The sequence below is a fragment of the Macaca mulatta genome, chromosome 9 (genome assembly GCF_049350105.2).
Source record: "Macaca mulatta isolate MMU2019108-1 chromosome 9, T2T-MMU8v2.0, whole genome shotgun sequence".
Classification (NCBI taxonomy): Eukaryota; Metazoa; Chordata; class Mammalia; order Primates; family Cercopithecidae; genus Macaca; species Macaca mulatta.
In genome coordinates this window covers 70,685,055-70,705,001 of record NC_133414.1, presented here as the reverse complement: position 1 = coordinate 70,705,001, position 19,947 = coordinate 70,685,055, and the positions used below count along the sequence as shown (strand labels likewise).

Below are 19,947 nucleotides of genomic sequence, written 5' to 3'. Positions count from 1 at the left end.
GCAGGAAAAATTCTGACTCATCTCAATGCAAGTATCTGCTCAGAGCTGGTTCACCAAAGGAGCTCATAAGAATCCATGAGTGCATAAAAGGAAGTATGAGTGGACAGATGGATGGATGGAAAAATGGGAGAGTGAATGGGTGAGTGGATGGATGGATGGGAGGGCGGATGGATGGACGGATGGATGGATGGATGGATGGATGGATGGATGGATGGATGGATGGATGAGAAGATGGTGTACCCTCACTATGAGGCTCCACCCTGCACTTGCCTTGACAATTACGTACAGCACCTCCTATTCTACAGATGGGGAAAGCAAGACTGAGTGAGATAGAGACTCTACCCTCTACTCAAGCAGCAGCACCCAGAACACTGTTCCTGACTCCCCCACTGAAGTTAGATTGTCGTCGCTTGACATCAAACCCTCCACAACGATGGGAGCCTTCCACCTGGCCACCTTCATCACATGGTGGTCCTGGGTCCTGACATGGCCCTGGCCTCCTAGACCCCTTCAGATGCAGCCACTGAGTCTGAGGCTGATCTTGAGGATGCTGTTTCCTCTCTCACAGATCACTGACACCCACCTGAATACTCCATAAGCAAAGAAAGTGAGGTCAGAGGCCGTTTCGCAGTCAGGCACTGAAACCCAGGAGACGAAACACCTGTTCATAACCCTTCATTCCCCCAAACACCCAGAGCTGTCGCCTGCTTTGGGGAACCCAGGGACCCAGGGGGAGGGAAGAAGCAGAGAGAGAACAAAGGGGACCCTGGACCCAGTCTGTTCCCCAAACAGTGACCCCAGTCCCCAGCCCTGCCTGCCTCTCTGGAATCACACCTCCTGCCATCTGCCGCCTCTCTCCTCCCCACCACAGCAGGCGCTTGGAGAGCAGACAGAGCAGGGTTCACTCCCATTTTGTTACTCATGATCTGTGAGACCTTGGATGAGTCTTTGAAGCTGTCAGAGGCTCAGATTCCTCATCCATGAGTGGAATGACAGGCCTTTCTCACCTGCTCTCACATCCTATCCATGGGAAAGCTCTGAGCAGGAGGCACGGCCCCAGTCATGCTTTGCTCCCTTCCTCTTTCCTCCCCTTGACCTCTAAGGAGAGAACTCAGAAGGCAAGGACCCCTGCATGAGCGTGCAAAGGGCAAGGATCAGGCCTGAGTCTCTCACTAGCCCCAATCCCCAGCACAGCCTCTACACAGAGAAGGAAGTCAGCAAAAATCATGGGGCGCTTCCGCTCCCCAGACATCTGCCAGAGGCATATTCCATAAAAAGCAGGTGTTTAGGATTCTAAACTCTCAGCAGGACACATTAGGACAAATCCAGAGAGCAGAACAGGCATCCAAGAGAAAAATTTGGGCCTGATGGTGACCTAAGAGCTCCCTTGCTGCCTAATAAGCCAGTGGAATCACTGAATAGAAGGGGCTTCTTATCATTCCCTCGCTTGACCACACATTAGAGTCACCTGGGAGCCCCTAGGACTCCCAATGTCTGGTTGTTCCCCAAATCAATTCAATCAGAACACTTGAGGGGAGGAACCAGGCATCAGCATGTTTTAGGATCCCCACATGATTCCAATATGATGCAAACTTTTCGGCCACTGTGTTATAGGACAAGTTAGCGACTGTGGGCAGCCAGCCAAGACTTGACCATGTTCAGAGTACGTTGTTATCCCTCGCCCCATCTGGTCCTCATCTGTCAGCTCCGGGGCCACATTATTACACCCACTGTACAGATGAGGAAAGTGAAACCTAGGATGTTGCCATGTCTCCTAAGACAATCATAGATGGAGCTGCAACTGTTGGGGAAGAGAGCCCAATCTCTGGATCCTCAAAGTTGGGCTCTTCCTACACTGACACAGCCACAGTGTAGTAGGATGACAGGCCTTGGAGATCATCACAAAGAGACCAGGACCCTAACTTCCAGGGACTACCAGGTTCTAAAAACTTCCCAGCCTTTCCTGGGAGGAGGCTCTGATGGTGGTGGGGAGAGCAGAGAAGGAGGGTGCCTGAGGAAGACAGGGAGTGGGGGCTGCAGGCTGGATCCAGGCCAGCATGCTGGGCCAACTCGCGCCTGGTCCTCCATAGGCTCTGGCTCCAACCCAGAAACTTCTCCCCCTCCGACTTCATCCTGTGGTGTGTGAGGGTCTGTTCTGGGGTGGTGAGGCCCAGACATTACCTGTTTATCTGAGTCTTTCCTGACATCCCTCTGATAACAAAGAAGGTGGCTCAATAGGGAGGTTTACCAGGGATTTAAGATTATTCCTCTAGGTCTGTGTTGGAAACACCAACGTCCACATAAAGCCCAAGGCACCATTAGCAGGGAAATCAGGGGGGCCCACAGCAGCTCTGGGGGCTGGCTTAGCTCCCACCATCCCTCGCAATCTTTGAAGACTGCCAGCAGCCATGTGTCCAGCCCCCAACCCATCCATTTCAAGGAAATGAGAAAAGGCAAGGAGACCAGCCAAGTTACATAGCACAGGATGATGCACTGCTTTGCAGTCACTCAGAGTGGAGTTCAAATCCCAGCTCTGTGGTGCCCTTTTTCTGCGTGACCTTGGACAAGTTGCTTTAACCCCTCCAAGCCTTGGAGCTCTCATGGATAAAATGGTGGTAACAATGATCCTCATCTCCAGGTAGTTGCGGGACTGGGATTAAATAACATCCGTGCTGGCTGTGGGCCCCTGGATATGTTATTCTGCTTTCCTATGCCTCAGCGAATCCATCTATAAAATGAGAACAACAACGCATATTCATAGAGGTAGGGAGAATGAAATTGATGAAATGAGTCAATCTCCATAAAGTGCTTAGAACAATGTCTGGTGTACCTCAAGGACTCCATCACTGCTCCCTGTTACAGCACTCCTAGCACGAGGCCTGGCACACAGTAGTGCCTTCTGAAGCGCCTGCTTCCTCCCTCCCCTTCCAGGCACTTTTGGGATGTGGCCAAGTGCAGTCAGCTGCCTTCCTCTGATGCCTGGTGCTGGCTCTTGGCCAACTCCTTAAAAATTTGGAAGCAGTGCCCACTTTCTCTTCTCCTTTTTCATAAAGAGATCGCAGAACAGAGGCACTGACCTTGGGCAACCTTGCACTGCAATGTTTTCCAAAAGACAAAACGCTATAAATCATCGTGGGAGAGCGCCGCACACCACCCGCACCCTACCTCCCTTCCACCGCCCAGCCCCACCTAAGCAGGGCTGCTCTTTTCCTCTCTGTTTTTCTAATTTGGAAGATGCCCCAGGCAGAGGGAGCGGTGATACCTGGGCAGGGCACGAGGGCCTCAATGTTCCGGGATAATGAAGAATCGTGGAGACTTTTCCCCAAACTCAAACAACACTTGTTAAGCATAGGCCTGTACCAGACCCCTGGCTGACCACACTGGCCAGCATTTCCTCCCACCCTATTGAAGCTCTGAGGGGTATGGTTCCCAGCATTTCCAGAGGGGAAGCTGAGGGCCAGAGACCTCGACGACTTACAGCTGACCATGGAGAAGAGAAATAGTCAGAACTTGAACCTGTGACTTGTGACCCTGCATCTCTCATTATTTTTGCATTAAGACGCACTCTTCGAATACCTGGTAGAACTCCCTGCAGAGGTGTCAGGCTCTGCGACCTGGGCCAGAACCAGTGGAAGTCACTGTGAAGTTGATGTCATGTCACAGGAAGCACAGTATACACTGACCAGGGATTGACCAGGAAGTTTCTGGGGTGCAGGGGAGTTTCCAAGACCTGGTAAAGAAAATATCAAGGACCTTTCCACCTGGGAGCCTGGAGCACTGTGAAATTGGCTCACGCAACAAACATTCCTTGAGCACCTTCTCAGCTCCAGCCTGGACTCTGGGATGCAGAATGGATGGGACAGGAAATGCCCTCACATCTTGGAGCTTACATTCTAGTTGGGGTAGTAGGGTGGACAACCAAACAACATAGTGCTCTGAAAAAGTAAAACAGGGTAACAGGATGGAGAGTGAATGCAGGAGGTGGTGGGGGACAATATTAGATTTTGATTGAGTGTGGTGAAAGGGAGCTCACCACACAGAGACCCAAGGGCAGAGAATTCCAGCAGCAGAAACACCCTGCAAAGGCCGGGAGATATGAACTGGCAGGTGAAGTCAGGGAGGAGAAAGGAGGGCAGGGACACTAAGGCACAGTGGGGTCTGGAAGGAATGGGAAGGATGGGAGGCCAAAGCTGGCCAGGGCCAGGTCGCAGAAGCCCTACCTGCAGGGCCCCAGGGGAGTGCCATGATCTGATTTTGTTTGTAAATCTCCTCTGGCAGGCAAGTGGAGAAGGGAACTCTGAGCACAGGCAGGAGTGCAGGAAGCCCAATTAGGAGGCCAGCCGGTCATCTGGTGGACCGAAGACAAGGATGCAGACAGGAATGGCGACAATGGAAGTAATGTGACATGCAGACGCTGAGGATCTAGAGCGTCAATAGATTTGGTTGTTAGCAGGAGGCCAGGAGTGACGCAGGACGATGGTGAGGACGTTCACAGAGACTGGCTGAGAGAGAAATCAAGAGTTGGGTTTAAGCCATGAGCACTTGCGTGGAATACCTACTGAGGGTCTGCCCAGCCATCTCTGGCAGTAAATGCCCTCCCTGGGTCTGGAAGATGTGGGGCCTAATGCCAGCTCCAGACAAGGAGGAGGTAGGGGAGGAAGTCCCCTAGTTCTGAGACCTCTTGGAGCATGTAAGTGACAAGGACTGTCTGTGGGGCAGGGCCTGTGGTGCCTTTACACAGCTCCTTCCACTGAATTTATCCCAGCAAAAGAAACCGCAGGGCTAGGCTGGCAATGCATTATGGCTGAGCCTGCTGCAGGGGAACAGTGTCCGGGGTGCTCCACAGTGAATCAGGACTGGTTCTCCTGGCTCCCCTTTGTCTGTGTCACCTCAAGCCAGTGGCTCCCCATCCCAGGTGACCAAACACTTAGCCCAGCCTCATGCCACAGACAGCTTAGAAGCCGGCCCAGCAACACCGTAGCACTTCCTGGAGTCAGAAGCACGGCTTTCTTCCAGCCCTGGACAGAAGGGAAAGAAAGGGCACCCAGGGCAGCCAGTCGCACCCTCCCGCCCCTCCTGCAGCCAGAGAAGCTGGTGCTCCCTGCTCAGGACATCCTCCCAACCCCTAATCTCCCCTGTAGAGAAGTCAGCAGCACTTGGATTGCAGGAACACCATGGAAGCTGGAGAATGTCGGGGCCTGGTGGAATTTGAAGTTAGACAAGGAAGGGTTCAGATCCCGGCTCTGCTACCTACTGGGTGACCACAGGAAAGCTGCTTCTATATTGATTTGTCTGAGAACCTTTTTCCTCATCCGTCAAGTAGGGATAGCAGCTACCTGTCTCATAGGTGATTATGTAAACACCCCGGCTCACTCCAACTTCTCCTTCAGGTCTTAGGCATCACATCTCAGAGGTATTTTTCAGGCCCCCTGTGCCAGGCTGAGCTCCCTGCTAGGTCACCTACCCTAGAATGTATCACACTGTAAAGGGCGGGTCACCATCATGCCCCGGGACCAGGCACAGTGTCAGACACATGTCAATGCTCAGTAAACTGCTGAGTGAGTGAGAAGCTGCCTCCTCCATCCTCGCCAGCCTCCACCTCTCTGGAGAGGTGTTCTGCAGTGTCTGGCCGCCCTGCAACCACCATGCAAGGAACCACGGCTGGGCTGTCACTGAGCAAGAATGCCTGCTCTGCTCTAGACCTAATCTGCAGCTGGTTATTTAAGGACTCATGTAATTCCACGGTTGACTGGGGCACTGGCCCCCAGGGTCAGAGCTGGTCACATTTGAGAAACTCTCCCATACCCACCAAAGTGGACCCCCAGTCAGACCCAAGGCCCAGAGGCAGCGCCGACTGGATGGAAGTCTGAGCACTGGATCCAGCCTGCCCACTGTACGGATGGAAAGACTGCAGCTGGGGAGGGCGGGACTTCCCTGAGCTCGAATGGCAGATACCACAGCCAGGCTTCCTGTACATATGTGTGGGGAAAATTAGGGCAGGAAGCTCTGGGGATCGGGCTGCTTGCAGCAGCTTGCAGCCTGACAGGCTGCCCAGGCCAGAGAACCGGCCCCCAGGCCTCCTCCTGCAGCCACAGCTCCCGCAGGCAGGCGCCCTGCTGCCCTTCGGAAGCAGCCCGCGCCAAGCAGGCAGATGGCCGGCGGGCCCCCTCTCCGAGCCCTCGGGCCCAGATGGCCATCCCCGGCATTAGGTGGGGCATCACAGCAGCAGCAACAGGAAGCCCGCCGCCCGCCAAGGCCCATCGGAGAGGGAGGAGCAGGAGCTCCGGCCGCCCGGCCGCCCTGCCCTGCCTCCCAGGGCCTGACCATTGCTCTAACTGAGCGACCCAGGAAGGCAGCGTGCACAAAGCCAGGGGTCACTTCCAATGGTGCAGACCTCTCCTGGGGAATACTGTTGAAGGTGGTTCCACTCGGTGGGGACACAGTCCAGAACAGACGACTCCTTCTTGGAACAGTGGCCCCCGCCCCTTCACTGCCTGCTGGTCAGTGACCAAGGGAATTGAGCCTCTCGTGCTGCCAGAGACTTCAACCCCTTCAGCCCCTTGCATCTCCAAAGAGCTCCCTGGGGGTCAAGATCAATTATAATTATAACAGTAATAATAATCGCTAATGCTCCTTAAGGGCCTGCACATTATTTTAAGATCTTTACAGGTACAAACTCAATCTCTGAGGCAAGGCTATTATTATCCCCATTTTACAGATGAGAAAATAGAGGCTCTGAGAAGAAAAGTAAACTTGCCCAAGTCACATGGCTAGGAAATGTCAGGGCCAGGATTCAAACCCAGGCAGCCGGTCTCCTGAGGCTCCACGTTCCTAAGCACCACACACTTCTGGCTGGGCCCCCGCTGGTGAGTCCCCCACAGCACAGTGCAGTGGGGCAGAGAGACACCCTGCCTTGGGTTTCTGGGGGTGACTTGTCAGGTAATGAGCTGCCCATCACAGGCACTTACTTGCCTGGACTGGTGCCTCCTGCAGTGGGCAAGGAGAAGCCCAGGTAAGCACTAAGAAGCAGATGGAAGGAGCAATGACATTAAGGACAAGCCTGTGTGTCTCTGGGAGAAGGCATGGGGGACCTAGAAAGGCAAACACACTTACACACAGCCTCACACAAGCACACACTCACACGGTTGCACTCTTGATGCTCACACTTGAACACAAACACGAGTGACCATGTGTGCACATGCACATGGGCACACAGACACACTCAGGCTGTTCTGGGAAGAAGTAGGACTCTACTATGACAACAGGACCAGCCCGAGAGCCCTTAACCTGCAGGAAGAACTGCCCGATCTTGATGTTTCCCCCCAGAAAAGCATGCAGCAGCCCCTTCCCCTCTCTGAGACTCAATGTCCCCTCCCGTGCAAAGAAGGGGTTGTCTGAGGTTATCTCCAAGGTCTTGGGCTCTGTGCCGTCTGGCCAGTCACCTGTGACTCTGTTCCCAGAGCCTGGCGGGGAGCTGTGACTCAGCAGCAAGAAGCCGCGCAGGAGCCTGCCCGCAGCCCCCTCCCCTGCCGGCACACACAAAGGGCATCTTGTTACTGCAGCCAGCCAGCGGGAGGGCGGGAGAGGGCTGTGGAGGTGAGAGGCCAGGAAGGAGCCAGTGTCAGCAGTACTGGGGGCAGGGCGGGGAGGGGGCCCAGGCAGGGCTACTGGCTGGCCACAGAGGCCCCAAGCTGGTGGGCAGGGCCCTTGAGGCAGGCAGCCGCAGGTGGGTGGCTGCAGGGAAAGGTTGGCCCTGGGCTCCTGCATGGAACCCTGTGTATTAAATTCCCTTTTCATTTGTAAGTTACAGTCTGAATGCGCTCTCCCGGTAGCAGCTACACCCCTGGAACTTCCCAGCAATGTGGGGCAAAACCCATAGCCCAGGGCTCCCACTTAGAGCCTGTGAGTCTCGACTCTGCGTGATCTGAGATACGGGTGCCCTTTGAATGAGATTATGGCCAGGTCAGTTTTGCCCATCTGTAAAATGGGGTTGCTGAGCTGAGGCGAGCTTGCTGTAACACACTCCCTGGCAAGATAGAAGCCACCTGGCGGGGACATCCCAGGCACAGGTTAGGACATCCTGGTGTCACACTTGCTGCTCCTGCTGTGGGACCCTGGGCAAACCACTTACCCTCTCTGACCTCAGTTTCCCAGTTTATAAAATGGAGGTAGTGAGAGGTGAGAGGGAACTAGATAGAATATTCTTCCTGGAAATTGCTTGGGAATCATTTTTCCGTGTGTCCTACATAGAAAAAGACATGAGACACTCACTCAGGTCCATGCATGTGAGGGGGTCAATCTAGAGTACTGTATGTATGCACGTGTACACACATGTGTACATGTGTGCACATGTCAGTAGACAGGCACGTGTGTCCCCACCCGAGTGTGTCCAGCCCTCAGGCCATGCAGGCCCTTGCCTGAGTAGAACAGGGACCAGGGCAAAGGATTTCCAAGGCTGGGTTATTCTTGATGCTCGGGGAGGCCCTAGACAGTAGTGACTGATTTGAGAGGGCCAGGTAAGCTGCGGCCTTGCAGAGACCACTGCTCCAGACACGGTCTCCTCCAAGAATTCAGCAGAACTTGCTGTCAGTTGTCTGTCTGCCCTAGACCATGGTACCACCACGGAGCTGTATCACAAAGAGCCCATGTATATCGCATCCACACGAGTGCTGCCCATCCCCACCTGAGCTGCACCCACGCCACAGCACTCTAAACTTTCTTGTGTGGGTATCTCACCTTCCCAGTGCCCATCTGTCTCCAGCTCCGCCAGAGACGGAGCTCTGCATTCTATCAGGAAAACAGATGAGACAGGTTTTACATACTGTAAAGTGCCGTGGGCACTAGTTGTTCCACTGAATCCTCAAAATCCCACTCATCTCATGAGGTTCACATTCCCATTTAACAGATGAAGAAACTGAGGCCCAGGGGACTGAGATAGAAGACCTAGGACCTGGATGGCTTGATAAGGGGACATGAGCACCACATCTGTGGTCACAAGTGGACTCAGAAGCCAACACAGCTTGAGGAGTACAGACAATGACACCAGAAACCCAGGCTGAGCACGGTGACCTCAGTGAGCACAGAACTACCCTGTTAGCTGTGGGCTTAGGGGTAGACAAGGCCTGTCTATCCAGTGAGAAAGTCAGCCAGATGTGTGCAGATTCAGACTTCCCACCTGCCCTCCTGCCCATGAGGGATCCCAGGAGACCTAGCGCACAAGGCTGAACTTCAGACAGGGACCAGCACTGGGGACTCAGGTCTCAGGTACACCTCACCTGGCTCTTTTTCTGCCCTCCCTGCACCAGGGGCTGAGAGGACAGCAAAGTGCAGCATGGATGGGCACTTCCCCAGGGCAGGTGGACTGGCACAGGCCAGATGCTGAGCTTCCTGGCAATATAACATCCCACTGACGGCCTGAAATGAGGAGTGGTTACATGGCCTCTGGGGGCCACATTTAATAAGAGCTGCTATTTGGGGGATCCTAACTTGGCATGAGGCACTTCAAATTTGTTATTTACTTAGCAAATACTCCCCAATTGCCTTTGAAGTTCTGGGTCCTAGGCGAGGTACAAGGACATGATGGAGAATGAAGCAGACATAGCCCCTGCCCTCATGGAGTTCACAGTCTACTGCGGGGCACCATCTCTAAATAGAGACTCACATATAGGTAAGAAACACAGAAGAAGAGACCAGGATTCTACAGTGTGGGAACCTGTCTGGAACTCAGAACCAAGGAGGGCTTCCTAGAGGAAATAACACTGAGCCCAGATCTTCTAAAGAATGAATAAGAGCTATCTAGGCAACCAGGAAAGGAAAAACATTCTAGGCAGAGAGAAGCTGAGGCAGGAGGGAGCAGTCCTGTTGACACCTGTAATTTTCATAATAACCTTAAGAGACGGAATAAGGCATCCCATTTTACAACCGAGGAAATTGAAACTCCAAGAGGCCAAATCACCCCAGACCCTACCCATCCAGTAGAGGTGCAGATCCAGACACTGCACCATGCGCCATGCATTTCCAGCCTTCAAAGCCTGACACCTGACACTGAAGCTCAGGAGGAAAGGTCACTGAGGGAAGAGGCCAGGTGTGTCCCTGCCCGCAGCCCACACGCAGGAAAGTGAGCGGGGACTCCCACATGTGTTCCCTTGCTTGGTGGTGAGCATCCCACACCCCTCCCAGAGAGGGTGAGGGACAGGCATCTCCCCAAACAGCTTTGGAGCTGCTCACCTGTCTAGCAAGGATGCGCCCCAGAGCCGCGGCCCCTCACCTGCCCCTACAGCCTGCAGAAAGTGTGGTGGCCTCAGCCTTCCCAGTCACCAGGATGTGAACTGTGGATCCTGCAAGGACCGCAAGATCCTTGGGGAGTGAGGGCCAAGGAGAAAAAGAGGCCTCCCCAGACAACGTCTCCCAGGGGAGGTGGCCGGGGCGCTGAACCAAGAGGACTTTGAATGAAGTGAAATGGAGCAGGGAAGGGAGCTCCAAGTATGGAGCTCAGAGAAGCAAAGGCATGGCAGCAGGGCGCACAGGGGCACTGAGGGAATAGTGAGCCCTGCCCAGCAGCTGGAGTGTCCCTAATTCTCAGGGGCTACCAAGGCCCTAGCTCCAGAACTGCCCGAGGCCCACTGTGGACCAGACCCAGGACTCAACACAGCCCAAAGGGCACAGTACGAAGACGTGACCTTTCCTTTGGCTCATTGTGACTCCACGAGGATGCGCTCATTCAGCTCTGGGACACGGCAGCAGAGCTCCCAGGCTCAGCCCTGCCTTCACAGAGCTTAAGGTGTAGCAGAGACAACAGGCATTCCACAAGCATGAAGGCACAATAAGCTCTCGGAAAGAGAAGTGCCATTCATTCAGTCAGTCAATCATTCCTTCGTTCAAGGGCCAGACACCAGCGATGGGAAAGTGAGCGAACAGACAACGTGTGCAGGCCATCCTCAAGGAGAGCCGGGTGTGCAGAGCTGCACCCACACCCTGCCCCATCCCAAAGCTGGAGCAGTGGGAAGGCATACCAGCGCCTGGGAGCTGGCCGAGGGAGGCAGGGAGGCCCTTGTGTTTGTTCCATCTTGCTAACTTTCAGTCCTGGGGTCTGGACCCCTGGGAGCCAGGCCCACCCCTTGGCCAGACCTCTGTGCAGAGCAGGGCTACAAGACATTCAGACAGTTCTCTGGGAACTCGGGACCATCGGTATCTCTATGCATTCTCCTAATGGCCTCAGCTCTATTAAATATATTGATGTTCCTGGAATACAAATATCCACAATTTAATTTCCATAAAAGCTTCTTTTGCTTAGAAAAGGGGCCCTCCAAAGTGCCCTAAGCTACCTTCACTTGCAACTCAGGGTGGGGGCTGTTGTAGCCTTTTGGGAGGATAGCACTGCAGCCTGGGTGGGGCAGGAGGGCGGGTCTCAGCAGGCTTTGCTCCCTCATGTCCTCACTCTTAGCAGAACTGAAGAAGCCCTTTGCCAGCCCTCAGGCATCCCTGGCCAGACCCACCTCCCACCCCGAGCCCAGTCGTCTTGGGTCCTCACTTCTGCCTCACCGCCTCATACCCCATGCTTCCTCCTTCAGAGGGACACTATGGTCAGAATTCACCCTGGCCCGCCTGTCAACCTCCCATAGCTCTCTTTTCTCTAGCTGACAGGCCAGTCCAGCTCCTATCTCCACACCTAGCTCAGGTGCCTGAAATTCCACCCTGGGTCCATGCCCCGGGTCTCCACTTAGTTGGTAGGCCAGATGAGGCCCACATGATATTAAATTTAATCCCAAAAGTCAACTCCAATTCGTTGGCATCAGTTTCCTGTGTTGAGAGGATTCTGATGCTATATGGGGGCTCAAAGGGAAAGGGTTATTATTGAATGATGTTAAGCACAGTACGGGAAGGATGTGCCACTGGTTTGCTGTAACTAGCCAAGATTCTTTAGCCATTTTAGGAGATGCAAATGTGAGAAGTGTCAGCTCCCAGTCCCATGCCCTGCTCTGTGCTCAGCCTTGGGCTGGGCTCGGAGGAAAGTTAAGGAAAAGGAAAAGTCCTGCCCTTTGACTGACTGGGAAGTGGGGAACACCGGAAGTGCTGGATTGAGTTTCCTCATCTGTACATGAGCATAGGGCAAAATGCCCCTAAAGGTTCTGAGGTCCAGGGAGACAAAGTAAACTGCCAGAGTGTGGTGTGGCCTCTCAAACACATGTGGAGCTTCACGAAGCCACTGAGTAACAACAGAGGCTCTGTGTGGCTGGCCCTGAGGTGTAGGTCAGCAAGCAGAGCTGAGGTCAGAGTGCGCACACACAGGTCAGAAGGTCAAGATGCTCCCTGCGCTTGGTGAACGCGAGCTGGGCTTTGAAGCAGGGTGAGATCTCTAGAGATCCAGATTTCATTTGCTTCCCAATCCCACCCCTCATAGGACGGGAACCTTAGAGAGCCTTCTTTGACCACCCAGACTAAAAGAGGTCCTGATATAACCCATTATTCTCCATCTCAGCATCCTGATCTGTTACCACAACATGCAATTCCTTCCTTTACCTACTAGTTCAATTTGTTTTGTCTATCTGTCCCAATACTCTGGGAGCCCCAGGAGGGTAGGGATTAGGTCTGTCTTATTCACTGTCTTCATATCCTAACACAGTGTGGCAATAGAACTGGTTCAAATCATGGTTGTTCAGTTAATGAATAAACTGTAGTCAGCCGAGGTCACACACTCAAAACACCTGCAGGGTCAAGCAGACAAAGTCAATGAGTGAGGTGGACAGGTAAAGCAACAAGTACACAGAGTGGCCAAGCAGCATATCCTCAGGCCATGCTCAGGGCAGGCCTCACGGTGCTCCTGAAGTAGTGTTTATTTGACATATATGCAAATCGTTTGCATATAATCACAAGGGAATATCTTTTCTGTCTCCAAAGAAATATATACTTCTGGCGGGGCAGGGTGGCTCATGCCTGTTATCCCAGCACTTTGGGAGGCCGAGGCGGGCAGATCATCTGAGGTCAGGAGTTTGAGACCAGCCCCAGTCAGCCTCAGCATCAGGTGACCCAGTAGTTCTCAAAAGGGGGCCCTAAACCAGCAGCAGCCATAGCACCTGGGAACTTGTGAGAAATTCTCAGGCAAACTCTAAGGAACACCCCAGACCCACTGAAACAGAAACTCTGGGGTGGGGTCCACTAATCTGTACTTTAACAAGCCCTCCAAGGGATTTTCCCACATGCTCAAGTTTGAGAACGAGTGCAATAAGGAGCAGTGGAGACTGTGATAAACTGGAGAACATACATCCGCCTGAAGGGGCCTCCGCTGCTCAGTGCCTGCCCACAGTTGCCACATAAAAACGTGAGCCTAGTGTGGCCAAACTCCCCAATTATTTGAGGGAAATTGAAAATTCACACTTTCATGTGAAATGCCTTCATTCCTAAATATCGGCTGTTTTTTTTGTTTTTTGTTTTTTTTAATCTCACGTAGGCCAAACAAAATTTGTCTACAAGCCTGGGCAATATAGTGAGACCCCATCTCTACAAAAAAAATAAAGAAAAATTAGCTGGGCATCGTGGCATGTGCCTATAGTCCTAGCTCCTTGGGAGGCTGAGGTGGGAGGTTTGCTTGAGCCCAGGAGGTCAAGGTTGCAGTGAACTGAGATTGCATCACTGCACTCCATCAAGACTCTGTCTCAAAAAAAAAAAAAAAAAAAAATTGTCCTCAAGGGGAGACCAGCCCAGTAGAGCCAGAGTTAAGACCTGAGGGGTGCAGACTTCTCCCCACAAGGAAAGATCCAGAAAGAAGCTGTGTGTTGCAGCTGTCCTTCCTAGACCAGCTTGCCTCTAACGGCCAGTCCAGACCCCATGCTTCCCTGGGACTCAGAGACCCCTATGTACTATGTAGGACTGGAGTTTTCAAATTTCAGCCAAGGTCCACAGGACCCAGCACTTCCCTGCGTCATGGACCAACACGCTTGGACAGGCAAAATTCTGGGCCCTGAGACCAGGGTTCAGGGCAGGCCTGGGGGTAGACAGAGTACACTGTCCTTTCCTGAGCCCTTTTGCAACCTCTCCATGGGGTAAGGATCACTATGCACATTTTAAAGTAGAGGAAAAAGGGGTTCAGAGAGGTTATATGACTTTCCCCAGGTCACAAAGCTAGCAGATGAAGGAGCCAGGCTGTGACCCCATGTGCACCTGCCTCCCAACCTATGTGGATCCTAATCTTCCCAACTACCTGCCCCCTGAAGGATGGGAAAGACTGGGAAGTGGCCAGGGTTGGCCTGCTGTGGCCCTGGAGCCTGACACCCTGATCAGGGTCACAACCAAGGCTATGATTCCAGCGCCAGGAGACCAAGTCCAGCAAGCAAGCGCTGGCTGGGGGGCTGCAAGAGTGAGCAATCCTGGGGAAGGAGCAAACTCATGCCCTGCTTCAGCCTGGGCCGCGGGGGGCGGGGGGGGTCTGTCCCTGCATGCAAATCTCCAACCTGGAACTGGGAAGCTTTGGGAGCTGGGGCCAGCCCACGGAGAGGGAGCAGGGCCAGAGCTGGGAAGGTTCTAGACCCAGCCAAGCAGCAGGAGCCTGAGCTGTAGCTTGAGTCACAGCCTTGTCTTGGTCACACTAACCTTTCCGAAGGCCCAGCCGTCAGCACTGTCCCTGGGGTGGACCCCTGTGCGGCTGCCAGGGAAGCCAGAAGAAATGACTTACTCCTGCCCCTGCCTCTAACGCCATGCGGTCACAAGTCCCCAGAAGGTCTGGGCTGGCCTGGGCCCTTGCCCTCCCCACAGTGGGGGCTCACCCAGCCTGGGCGCGCTGGTCACACTCAGCTCTGGCCAGGCATGAGTCAGCGCTGTCAGCCTGCGTGTGGCCACAGCTGGCTGGACGCTGAGGCCAGCCAGGCCGGGCCCTGGAGGTCTGCTGGGGCCCTGGGGCCTCACTAATGGGCAGAGGTGGCCCCAAATGACCCACAGGATCACACAAGAGAGAAGAAAAAGGACTAAATAGAGAAAAGTCAAGTACAAAGCAAAAATCTCAAAACTTAAAGTGGCAGACGAAAATTCAGAGTCAGGAAAATTGGTCACACAACACACACAGACACACACACACAGATCACTAGCACACATGTGTAACCCCCACTCCAGACAAACACCATATGCAGAAGACACACATGCCATATATACACATCCTCGCAGTGTCCCTGTATCACGCGGAAAAAGCCACGCCCACACAACTCAGCAGACACACACTGGCATTCCCAGAGGATGAGCCCACACAGGCGCCTCAAGCCCGCCACAGGTCCCGCATGCACTGCCTGTCTGTGGCAGATGGCTTCTGTCCAACCCAAGGGTCCAGCCTACAGCCCTCGGCTCACGGCTCACACGGCCATACAGGTCTGGGGACATCATGTCACGCTCGCTTACTCTAAGGGCCATGAGGCTTGTGAGGGCTGTGGTCAAGGACAGGCATGGGAACTGGGTTCCTGAGCACCCTAGCCCAGCCCAGCCCCGCTGAAGGGCCCGACTGAGCTGGGCCGCGCGCCCCAGCGGCCCCAGCAGCCACCGCCCACCGCGGCCAGCCTGGCTTCTGCGCCCCGCCAGGAGGTCGCGGAGCGGAGCGCGGCCAGGAAGTGAGCTGGGAGTGACAGCTCCCCCCACGCTGTTTGTTTATTCATGACTCATTCTCTCCACACACTGGCTCTTCTTTCTTTCGGGAGGAGGGGAGAAAGGAGCGGGAGGGCGGGCGGGCAAGGGAGGGGCAGGCTCCACAATAAACAATGAGGCAGCTGAGCCGGCGGGGCGGGAGGAGCCCGCGCAGGGCTCAGGGCTGCGGCCGGGCCCTGGGCGCGGTGTTTCCAGGCCGGCCGGCCCGAGGCTCGCGCTCCCGATCCCCGATCCTCGCTCCTCCCGGCCCCGCCCGGCCCGGCCCGGGCCGATGCGGCCCGCCGCCACCTCCCCGCGACCGGGCAGGAGCAGCCGTAATTGGATCCTCGCCGCCTCCTCCCAGCTCCCCGCCCCCAATCGGGGAGCGGGATAAATGCCGGGTACCTTGGCAAAACAGTCGGATCCAAACCTATTATTTGACTAATGGGCTTCCCTCGTGCGGCTCCGCAACGCCCTGCAGACTCGCCCCTCCTCCCTGCCCCCTCCCCAGAGATGGCTCCCCTCCGCGGCGCGGCTCCGGATAACTGGAGGAAGCGCGGGTTCCGAGGCTTCAAGGGCCTCATTGTTCTGCCTGGAGGGGCACATTGAAAATGCTCCAGGATTTACTTCCTGCGAAAACAGCCTGGGAGGGAGGGGGCGATCCACGGTGGAAAGACATTATCCTCCTGGAATCCGCCCAGATTACACAGGGAGAAAAAGGTTGTTTTGATTGTTGCTGGCTCTTTCTTTCTTCCTTCCTTTTTCTTTCTTTTTCCTTTTTTTCCCCTTCCCTCCTCTCTTTTGCTACCCTCCCCGGGCCAAAGATGAATCTTTACTGCTGTGGAGCAAGTTGGAAATGTGGGGCTGTTTTCTGCATAAATAAGGCTGGTGAATGGCAGAGCCAGATATAAAGTCTGATTCAGAGAAATTCAAAAGAATGCAGGGGCGACGAGGTGGGCAAATCCAAGAAACTCATTTCCCCAGCATGCCCCTCTGAGTCACGTCTTGCACCATGAGGGGAAAACACATCACGCCACAATATGTCACATGCCTGCCGCAAAGAAGCAGGCCTGGTGGGAGCCACACAGCTCCTTCCTCCCTAGCCTGGCTCTGCAAGTCCAGAACCAGAAAGAGCAAAGCGTCAGCCGGGAAGAGGCCAGGGTCGGTCCCACCAGGCTCCAGTTCAAAGCCCTCTCCTACCTAAGTGAGCTTGGGCAGGAATTGTACTATAGTAGCAGTGCACCCTTGCACAGCGCCCACTAGGTGCAGGGGCTTGTTCTGCGTGCTTTCCATGTATTTCCTCATTTAATCTTTACCACGACCCTGCAAAGCAGGTGTTTTTACTTTCCTCATTTCCAGGTTAGGAAGCTGAGCCCAGAAAGGTTAAGGAATTGCCGAAAGCCACACAGCTGATAAGTAGGGAAGTCAGCACACCAGGCTGGCTGCGGGGTCCTCGAGCTTGGCCACTGCACTGACACTTCCCAGCTTCCTCAGACTTGTTATTAGGAAGTGGAGACAGTGACACCAGCCTCATTGAGAGCTTAGGAGGGCGCATTAGGAAAATCCAGGCAAACTGTTCAGGACAGCACTAAGCGTTAGCTCATGTTGATGGTGCCATTATTTTTCAATAAACTGGACCCATAAGGACAGTTCCTTCCTAACTCACAGGGTTGTCTCGAGGGTCAGGAGAGACTGATTCAAGAGGCCGTCCCCAGGGCAGTGCCTGGCCCTCCGCAGGTGCCTGTGGATATTGGTTTTCTTCTGCGCTCTCTGCTTCTTTTTCTCATCCCTTCTCACCCATACTGAAGATTCTTGTCTTGAGATTTTCCCATGTACCACACAGCAGAGCAATCATACAGGTGCCTCTCCCAAGATCCCCAGCCCCACTGCCGTTCCTGTCAAACTAGATGGAACTCTGCATGGGCCTAGAGCGCCAGCCTCACCTGGGCCTGCCCTGACCACTACATGGTAACTTCAAAGTGGCTCCCCCAGCCCCTGCCCCCACCACCTGCACAACTCCATTTGGCTCCGTTCAGCTTGTTCTTTTGGCCACAGCCTCATGGCCCTCTAACATACTCTACAATTCACCTCTGACTGTATTTGTGATGTTTTCTGGCCCCCACCCCCTCCAGCTAGAGTGTAAGACCCACAAGAGTGAGGACTGTCACTTTGTTCACTGCTGCATCCCAAGCATAGGAAGCCCCCGTGAGTGTTTGCGGAACGAATGAGTTCCCGCTTGTTGACCACTCTTCCCTGCCTGTTGCCTCCTGTATTCACCAGAGAATCTCCCACTCATCCTACAGACCCCTGCCTCTCGGAAACCCTGCCCCGCACCACCCACCCCTGCATACTTGCTGACAGCTCACGATGCACCCTCCTTTAGTCATCTCCCTTGTCACTGCACTTTGCCTCACCAACCTTCCTTCCCAGACCTCCCCACTGGCCCTTCTGGGACCCCACTTCCTTTAAGAGCACCCCCTCCGTCCTCGGCCTTGTGATGGAGGCCTTGCCGCTCGTGACCCATCTCCTCTGTCCTCTCTGGGGCAGCTCTTTCTGTTCCTACATCTCACTCCCTTGTGTGGTTCCCAAGATCCCCACATCCCTTTCACATCCCTAGGGGTGTTTCCAGACTGTGAGGCCATCAGCCCCACAGGATGGGGATTTTTCTTTTTTGTTTCCTTTTTTTTTTTTGAGAGACAGGGTCTTGCCATGTTGCCCAGGCTGATCTCGAACTCCTAGGCTCAAGTGATCTGCCCACCTCAGCCTCCCAAAGTGCTGGGTTTACAGACATGAGCCACTGCGCCCTGCCCTAGAATGTTTTTTTTTTTTTTCTCATTTAGGATTCACGCCGCCTGATTCTACTACTTTCCCCTCTCTCCCAGCCTCTTGGATCCCACCTTCCTAGCCAGCATCTTTTGCTCCTGAACTGCCCAGCCTCAGATCACTGCCTCTCCTTCCCTGTCCGAGGTCTGTCAGCAGCTGATGGCCTTCAGCATCCATGTGGGTGACCTGTCCAATACCTGGACTCCCTGGACCTCCGGCACCCTTCTCCAGGGACCCTCTAGCCTACTCAAGTCCAGCCCCCAATCCCAGGCCACCACTCAAAACTGCTTCTCCCCTTCAATCTTAACCCCAATATCTCTTCTTTCCCTCTGACCACATTCTCCAACTGCTCCAATGGTTTGGTCATCAGAATTACCCTCTCACCAGCACCCCTGATTTCTTAATACCCTATCCTTCCCTTCGTCCACCCAGCCAGACTTCACAGGGGCCAACCCAACCACACTCTTTACATGGCAAGCTTGGTGTGGCAAGGGCCCACAGCATGAAGATTTGAGGCCAGTGTCAACCTGGGGTCTCCAGTCTCAACTACACTCTGGACATGAACCCAAGGTCCTCTGCCTGCTTGCTGGCCTCCCATTTCCCTCACGGGTTATTTGCCTCGCTGACCTTCACCCTTCTCCCTCTGCCCACCTCAATTCCCAGAGACACCTGACTTCATCAAAATATGAAGGCCCTTTGGTGGGACCTGCTGCCCTGCCCCGCCTCCAAACACAGCCCCACACCCATCCTGAGTATCCTCTGTCCCGAATCAGAGGGCAAGGAAGGTCCCTCTTCAGCCTCCCAGCCCACCCTTGCAGTGAGGTGCTGGGCAGGCCCACTCTGAAACCTCGCCCATCTCTCCCTGGCCTATAGCATGTCCCTCTCTACCAAGACTTCCCACTTCCACCAGGCGTCCGCATGTGCTCACGTCTCTCCCATCCTAAGGAGATCTTCCCTAACCTCTGTGTCTCCCTGGTGGGCCACTTGCTGTCCTCTTCTTGTGGGATACTTTACTCTGTTCAGTGCCGTCCCCCACATCCTCACACTTAACAGCTGTGTCCTCCCCGGGCCCATGTGACATCACCATTTCTGCTAGCCTCCTACCTCTCTGACCACCCCTCCTCTCCTGCGGGTGCCCCTTCCTCCACCCACTCCCTAGAGGTCAGGGATGGCAGGGAGAGATTCCCCTCTTCCCTCTGTGTGTCTTCCTGGACCGTCTCACCACCCCTGTGGTTCCACCACTGCTGTGGGCTTGTCCTTTCCAAACCTACACGTCTGGCTCAGCCTCTCCTACTCTCCAGACCCTGGGTTTCCAGCTGCCTCCTGGGGTTCTGTGGCCACCTTAACACCTCATAGGCACCTCAGACTCACCATGTCTCAACCTGAGATCGGCCTTGAGTTTCCAAGTCGGCTCCACCCCCGGAATTCCTCAGGGCTGGGTTGCACCACTGCTCAGCCCCAGGACAAGGCCACCTTGATTCCTCCCTCTCATCCCACACACATCCCATCAGTCTCTGGGTTCCG

General features: G+C 54.5%; 1 long non-coding RNA gene across 1 annotated transcript in view; it reads right to left on the bottom strand.

Moving 5' to 3' along the window:
• The window catches only part of LOC114669967 (uncharacterized), a 234,969-nt gene that overhangs the window by 124,195 nt on the left and 90,827 nt on the right, over positions 1–19,947 (bottom strand). The window lies entirely within an intron of this gene.